Raw genomic sequence first — 6,195 nt, forward strand, 5'->3', positions numbered from 1 at the left:
ACACATCACTCACGCAAACATGTGGGTTTTTTTTTGTTTGTGGCGCGAACACATACCTGTGTGTGCGTGTGGATCGGTAGTGTAGCGGTTAGCGCTACGCTGCGCTACGAACCCAGCGGCCCGAGTTCGATTGCCGCTCACGGCCAACACCGGTGGTGACGATTATCCTAACCCGTCCTGAGCCTCCCCTAGGTCGACTCAGCCTCAAATGAGTACCCGGTGCGGTGCGTAAAATGCCGCCGCTCGGGTTGGGTACAAAGTTCTTCATAGGTGCTCGCTAACAGCACTTGCCCCAACAGCATGTCAAGGTTAAGGCCGTTAAGGCTTTGTCTTTGGGGTTAACGCACGGCGTTATAAACTTGATGAACTGAGCTTCATTCCGGGCCACGGCTTACATCAGCGGTGAGCACCTCCGATTAGCACCGTTGGCTACGTACGGTGCAAAAGAAGTTCAACATACATACCTACAATATCTGACGAGTCCTGGGTATTCCATAGGTCTAAACAGCATCGGCGCTGGGGCGACACAAGTGTTGAGAGTTGCTGGTCAGACCACTCCTCTCCTGGAGCGTGCCAGCCTTGGTAGCTGCTTGCTAACAGCACTTGCCTCAACCGACTCTTGAAGGCTACACGGGGGATCTTTGTCTTTGCGCGTGGAGCTGTGAATCAGCTGGCACACTACGGTTCCAGGCCTGAGCACGATGATGCACATCACCAGTGGCAGGTTGCATCTGGACCAGGCATGGGACTCCCTTAGGTCAACTCAACCTCAATTGGCATTGAGTTTTTTTCTTTAAATTGCGCCACCTGAATGTGCCCTGTCCCAGTGAGTCAAGGTCGCGTCAGCACACGTGGCGGCAACCGTGCACGCACGTGGGGGGAAAAAACGCATTGACTATGGAACTGGGAAGAGGACGGATGAGTCGGTGGTTTTGAAAGCACTGAGCCAGCTCCGGCTGGGATCCCTCGTTCTAATCCGTCGTGGCGCCAATGAGGCCAGATGTTATCTCTCTCGCCTGCTCCACACGAGGCTAGTGAGTTCGATCCCCAGCCTGACGCCTCTCTTCTATATTTGGAGTTTCCATGTCTCCCTCTTTCTCCCCGTGGTCGCGTGGATTTTTCTCCGGGTTTTACGATTGTTCTCTCCACATTTAGAAACACGCGGTTAGAATATTGGGCTGCATAGGTGGAGTTTGACTTCTATATTTGGGGGGGGGGGTCTTTGTCCCTCACATTAGGAATAGCGGGTGCATATTATTAATTCTTTTTTATGTGAATTATAAAGTACTAAAAATAAATTAATAAAGGTGTCCCGTTTGGAGGGGCTATGCCCCCCATATCCGATATCCCCCCACCCCCAAAATTCCACTTATATTTGGCTGCTATAAATTTCCACGTAATAAGCCACTTCGTTGAGCTATCATTTGTGATAGCCAAGTCTCTTTTGAAAAAGAGCGACATAGCTCAGTGGGCCTTACCTGGTAAAATAAATAAAAAACTGTTTATATATTTTTTAAAATCCAAGTTTCAGCCAATTTTTATGACGATTTCAGCGCAGTCACCAACATCACCGCACACAAATCCACACCGCAACTAATTTGGTTATTCACTAACTTGGGTAAAATTCCATCCGTGAGAATTTAAAAACGTCAGTGTTGGCTGCCATCTCCGATTAACATTTCCATGCAGTAGATTAACACATATTATTGGTTCTTTCGGTAAAGTCACGTCGAAGGGAAATAATAAAATAATAAAAATAAAGCAATTAAATTATCACGACGTTTCGATTGCAACACAAGCAATCATCATCAGGTGTGAAAACCACAGCAAGAAAATGTTTTTGCTGTGGTTCCCTGCAGTCACGAAAGCTTTAAATCGAAATTTAGATTAGCACAGTTAGCTGCGTACGGCGCGAAAGAAGTCCAACGTTCGCGTGAGAAAGTGGGCCCCCTAACGATGGATTTTGAAATGGTCACCGTGGTCTCTTACGGGGAGATTGGTCAACTGCTCCATGGGATTTATTAACGGAGTCTTCGTCTCGTGAGGTGACACTGAGAGCATGAACGGTAAAAAAAAAGTTGCGGCAATACGCTAAATTTTTACTAACTGTAACAAGCAACAAAGATCCCCCAGTATAGCTTTAACAGACTGTTGGGGTAAGTGCTGTTAGCGAGCACCTATGAAGGCCGGCACGCCATACGAGGGGGTGGGTGGCCAGCACCACGCCCGGCCGCCTTTGTCTTTCCAGTGGCGATTTTTACACACCGCACCAGGAACTCATTTGAGGCTGAGTCGACCTAGTGGAGGACGCCCATGACCGGTTCAGATAATCATCACTGGTGTTGGCCGTGAGCGGGAATCGAAACCGGGTGGTCAGATTCGTAGCGCTAACCGATACTCTACCGCTCCCCACACACACGCGCACACAGACACACACACACACGTATACACGGCGTGCGTGGAATGTTAAACCAAATCGTGACATCTTTATGCGAAACTTATTAAACAGCTGCAGTGCATCGCAGCCGTGGCGGGGAGGGTGTGCAGATAGGTGGGGAGGTGGGGGGGTGGGTGCTGTGAAGGGCACCAGGTCGGCCACGCACGTGGGGAACGCGTGGGGCCACGTGGTCTCGCGCTCGTGCTCCGAGGGGGAGGAGGAGGAGAATGGGTCGGAATTGTCAAAATGGGAATTTCAATTACACGGGCCTCCACAACCTTCACATTTATACAACAACAAAAAATCGCATCCCGAACCATCCGTTCCGAAGAGAGAAAGAGGCAGTGCAGGCGAAGATACCTTGATGTGTGTGTGTGTGCATGACGTCAGTCTCAGCCACTCCACCCATGGCACCTGGGTTTGTTCCGTGACCTCCTTCTCGCCAGGGGACCTTCGACACTTCACGTGGCCCCAGAGTGCACCGAGCATGGCACACGCGCCGTGGTGACCTCACCGCCACCGAGTGGTGAACGGCGATTGTTGTCTGGCGAGAACGATGACGGGGAGCGGTGGCGCAGCGATCAACGCACTGTTCGGTTCCCGCCCTCGACTAACAACGGTGGCGAATATTTTAAAGGGTCCCATGCCTCCCCTATGTCAAATCAGAATACAATGAGCACCTTTGGCGGTGTTGTAAACGTCAGCACTGGGGAGACAAAGGTGGCCGGACCCTCGTGCTTGCCACCTACCGCTTCGTGTGCAGTGTCGGCCTTAAATAGGTGCTCGCTAACAGCACTTGCCCCAACAGCCTGTTGAGGCTACACGGGGGCCTTTATCTGGCGACAATAACGACGGAGTGGCAGCCGACCGAGCGTGGAGATGAGGCGTTGAATTCAGCTCGTGTGCGGGAGCTTGGGTGAGGGATGTTGACTGCCCTGCGGAGGGGCCTTGATCCAACAGTGGATTGATCATGGCTGATGATGATGATGATGAAAACGTCACCGAGTGCCTTTTTCACCTCCTCGATATCCTGTTGGGACATTGATGGCCAAGGTTCGGCTCACTTCGACCGTGGCTAATTGACAGTTTCCTGCCGTGCAATTCAGATATTGGGTTGACTCAGACCGCCCTTATCATCAGTGCCGGATGAAGCTAGTGCTGGGCCTGGAGCATACGTTAATAAGGGGCCCTAAATTAAAAAACACGTAAATATTCCAACACACAACATTTTTTACTTGCATAGTAAAGTCATTGGATTGTTTCATTTGCTATACAGCCAGATAATACGACAAATCGCTAATCTTAAACACCCAGTCATTTATAAAAGTTGAAGGCGGTATAGTGCTATAGTAATCGAGCAAGTGCAGAATCACTGAACCGGAATTGATAGCTTGGAAGCATTTAGCGCGGGGCCCTTGAAAGTGCGGGGCCCGTAGCATATGTAGCTACTTTTGCTACTGGGATAATCCGGCACTGCTTTTCATCATCATCATCCTTCCGGAGTCAGTAAACAGGGGCCACGTGGCGAGCCTGCATGACTCGGGTGGCTCTTTTATTTTAGTTTTAACCAGGTGCATTTTTTTTTAAGTTTTGGGAGTAAACATTTTACCTTCATGTGACTCGGGAGCCCTGAAATGTAAGAGCCCTAGGAAACATGACGCAGTCTGCCACTTTGTTATTGCATCAATTCGCCTGTTTGTGTGTACACACGCACGGTATACGTGCAGCCGGAGCCGTCCCGAGGGTAACGGCGACTCGGGGTGACCGCCCTTCGACCTCTCGGTGTCAGATCGCGTACTTAAGATTTGGTTTGAAGGCGTTGGGGAGACCCCACACCAGTCCGGGTTGCCCCGGGACCCACACACCCCACCCCCCCTACGGACGGACGGCCGTGCGTGCGTGCAGTGGCTTGCTCATATTCGCAAACTCATTCCCCTATGTAATCTTTCGACACAATGGTTCAGATGAAACCTCAATATCTGCCGGACGTTGCGACGTTACAACACCCCGCGCGTGTGCCCTCGACGTTTTTTGAAGACGCGCGACTCATCAATATAGATTCGTACAATGCAGCCCGTGCCCCCTCTTTCGCTCTATACGTTATCAAGAAGAAGAGTCGTCGTCCAAAACGTTAATTATGTTACATATTTAATTGTCCCTGTTAAGGCCACACACCGTTATAGGCCAATGCGTTGACATTTTTCTTCTTCTTGGTTCTTTCGGTAAAGTCACGTAGAATGGAAATAATAAAATAATAATAATGAAACATAATAAAAATTAATTCTCACGACGTTTCGGCCACAACACATTTCTTTTTTTCAGCGTTTCTGCGCGCATGTGCACCCGCTACCAATAATGCAGACTGACCAAATAAATGCTTTAATATCAGACGCGACCAGCGCGGGTACAGACACGCACGCCGCAGGAATGTTGAGAATGTCCACCGTGCGGCCTCGTGACCGACAGCACAGAGGCGAGAAGCACGTGGCTGGAGACTCGGGGAAGGATGTCACCGTGAATCAATGCATGATGAGGACTTTAAAACAAACAAAAAACTTGATGCCACAATAATGGGGAGGGGGGGGGAAGGGAGCGGATGTGGTCACAAAGTGTCCCGGTCACTTCCTTAAGCCCCCACTGACCAGGTGCTGTCCATGCTGCGTGGTGTACGATGGTGTAACAATTGGGGGGGGGTAGGGTGCTGTCACATGGTGTATCTGAATACTCATTCGTTCAAACCGCTGACCCAAACTTAGCACCATCGTCATCATCAGCAACAGCTCGTAATCCACCTGCTGGGGACAGACTAATATTCTCGTTACAAACCATCGACACATCGCTCACGAGCCTCCGATGCAGAAACAATCCCGTATGAGAATACATTTCCATTGCTGGATCTCTGCAGCGGACGTTGTCATCATCTGCTTCGCTTGCCTCGTAAAGCCTCGACCAGCAGCCATCATCATCATCACACCAACTTGCGCCTAAGCCCACCTCACGTCTGTTAAATCAATCGGTTTTTTTGGTAGTCTTATTTGTACCGATGCCCCCATCGCTGCGTGGTTCTTTCTCAGTTAAACGCTAAGCATGCACCTCTCTCCATGCTACTTTGCACACTTTTCAAACTTGTCAGCTTATCTTTAAAAATTAAATGATACAGCGTCTTACATAAGGCGCTTGACACAGACTTCACGATGGTACTTGTGTGAATATAATGCGGTGAATGAAGAGAGTACAGCCAGCATTGGTATAAACATGGGCATTTTCGTTCTTTTTTCTATCATGTGTATCAGGCCTCCCCTCCCCCCTCTCTGTCCAATGTGTTGGCGTGTGCAGCAGCAACCGCTTCCACGCCGTCGTCCATTCTTTTTGGCCCCCCCCCCTCTCCCTCCCGATGCGTTCCATTCATTGGCTACCACATTCTGATGAGCTCCCCCCCCCCTCTCCTCCCCCCTTCAACTTGCTTATAAGGGATTACATCTTGAATCATTGCCTCACTTGATGCAGCTAATTCGGCTGTGACGGTCCCACCTGGTGACGGAGACTTGTGTTGCCTCCAAAACGTCGTGATCCTTGTTTTGTTTTATTTTCATTAATTTTGATGTTTTACCTACGTGACTTACCGAAACAACCTAAGAGTATGAATCCTTGCAGTCACGAAAGCTTCAAATCTAGAATTCGTGGGTTCGTACCCCACCCTGACACCTGCTATATATTTGGAGTTTGCGCGTCTCTCTCCGCGGGCGCGTGGATTTTTC

The sequence above is a fragment of the Lampetra planeri genome, chromosome 4, assembly GCF_965212315.1.
Source record: "Lampetra planeri chromosome 4, kcLamPlan1.2.h2, whole genome shotgun sequence".
NCBI lineage: Eukaryota > Metazoa > Chordata > Hyperoartia > Petromyzontiformes > Petromyzontidae > Lampetra > Lampetra planeri.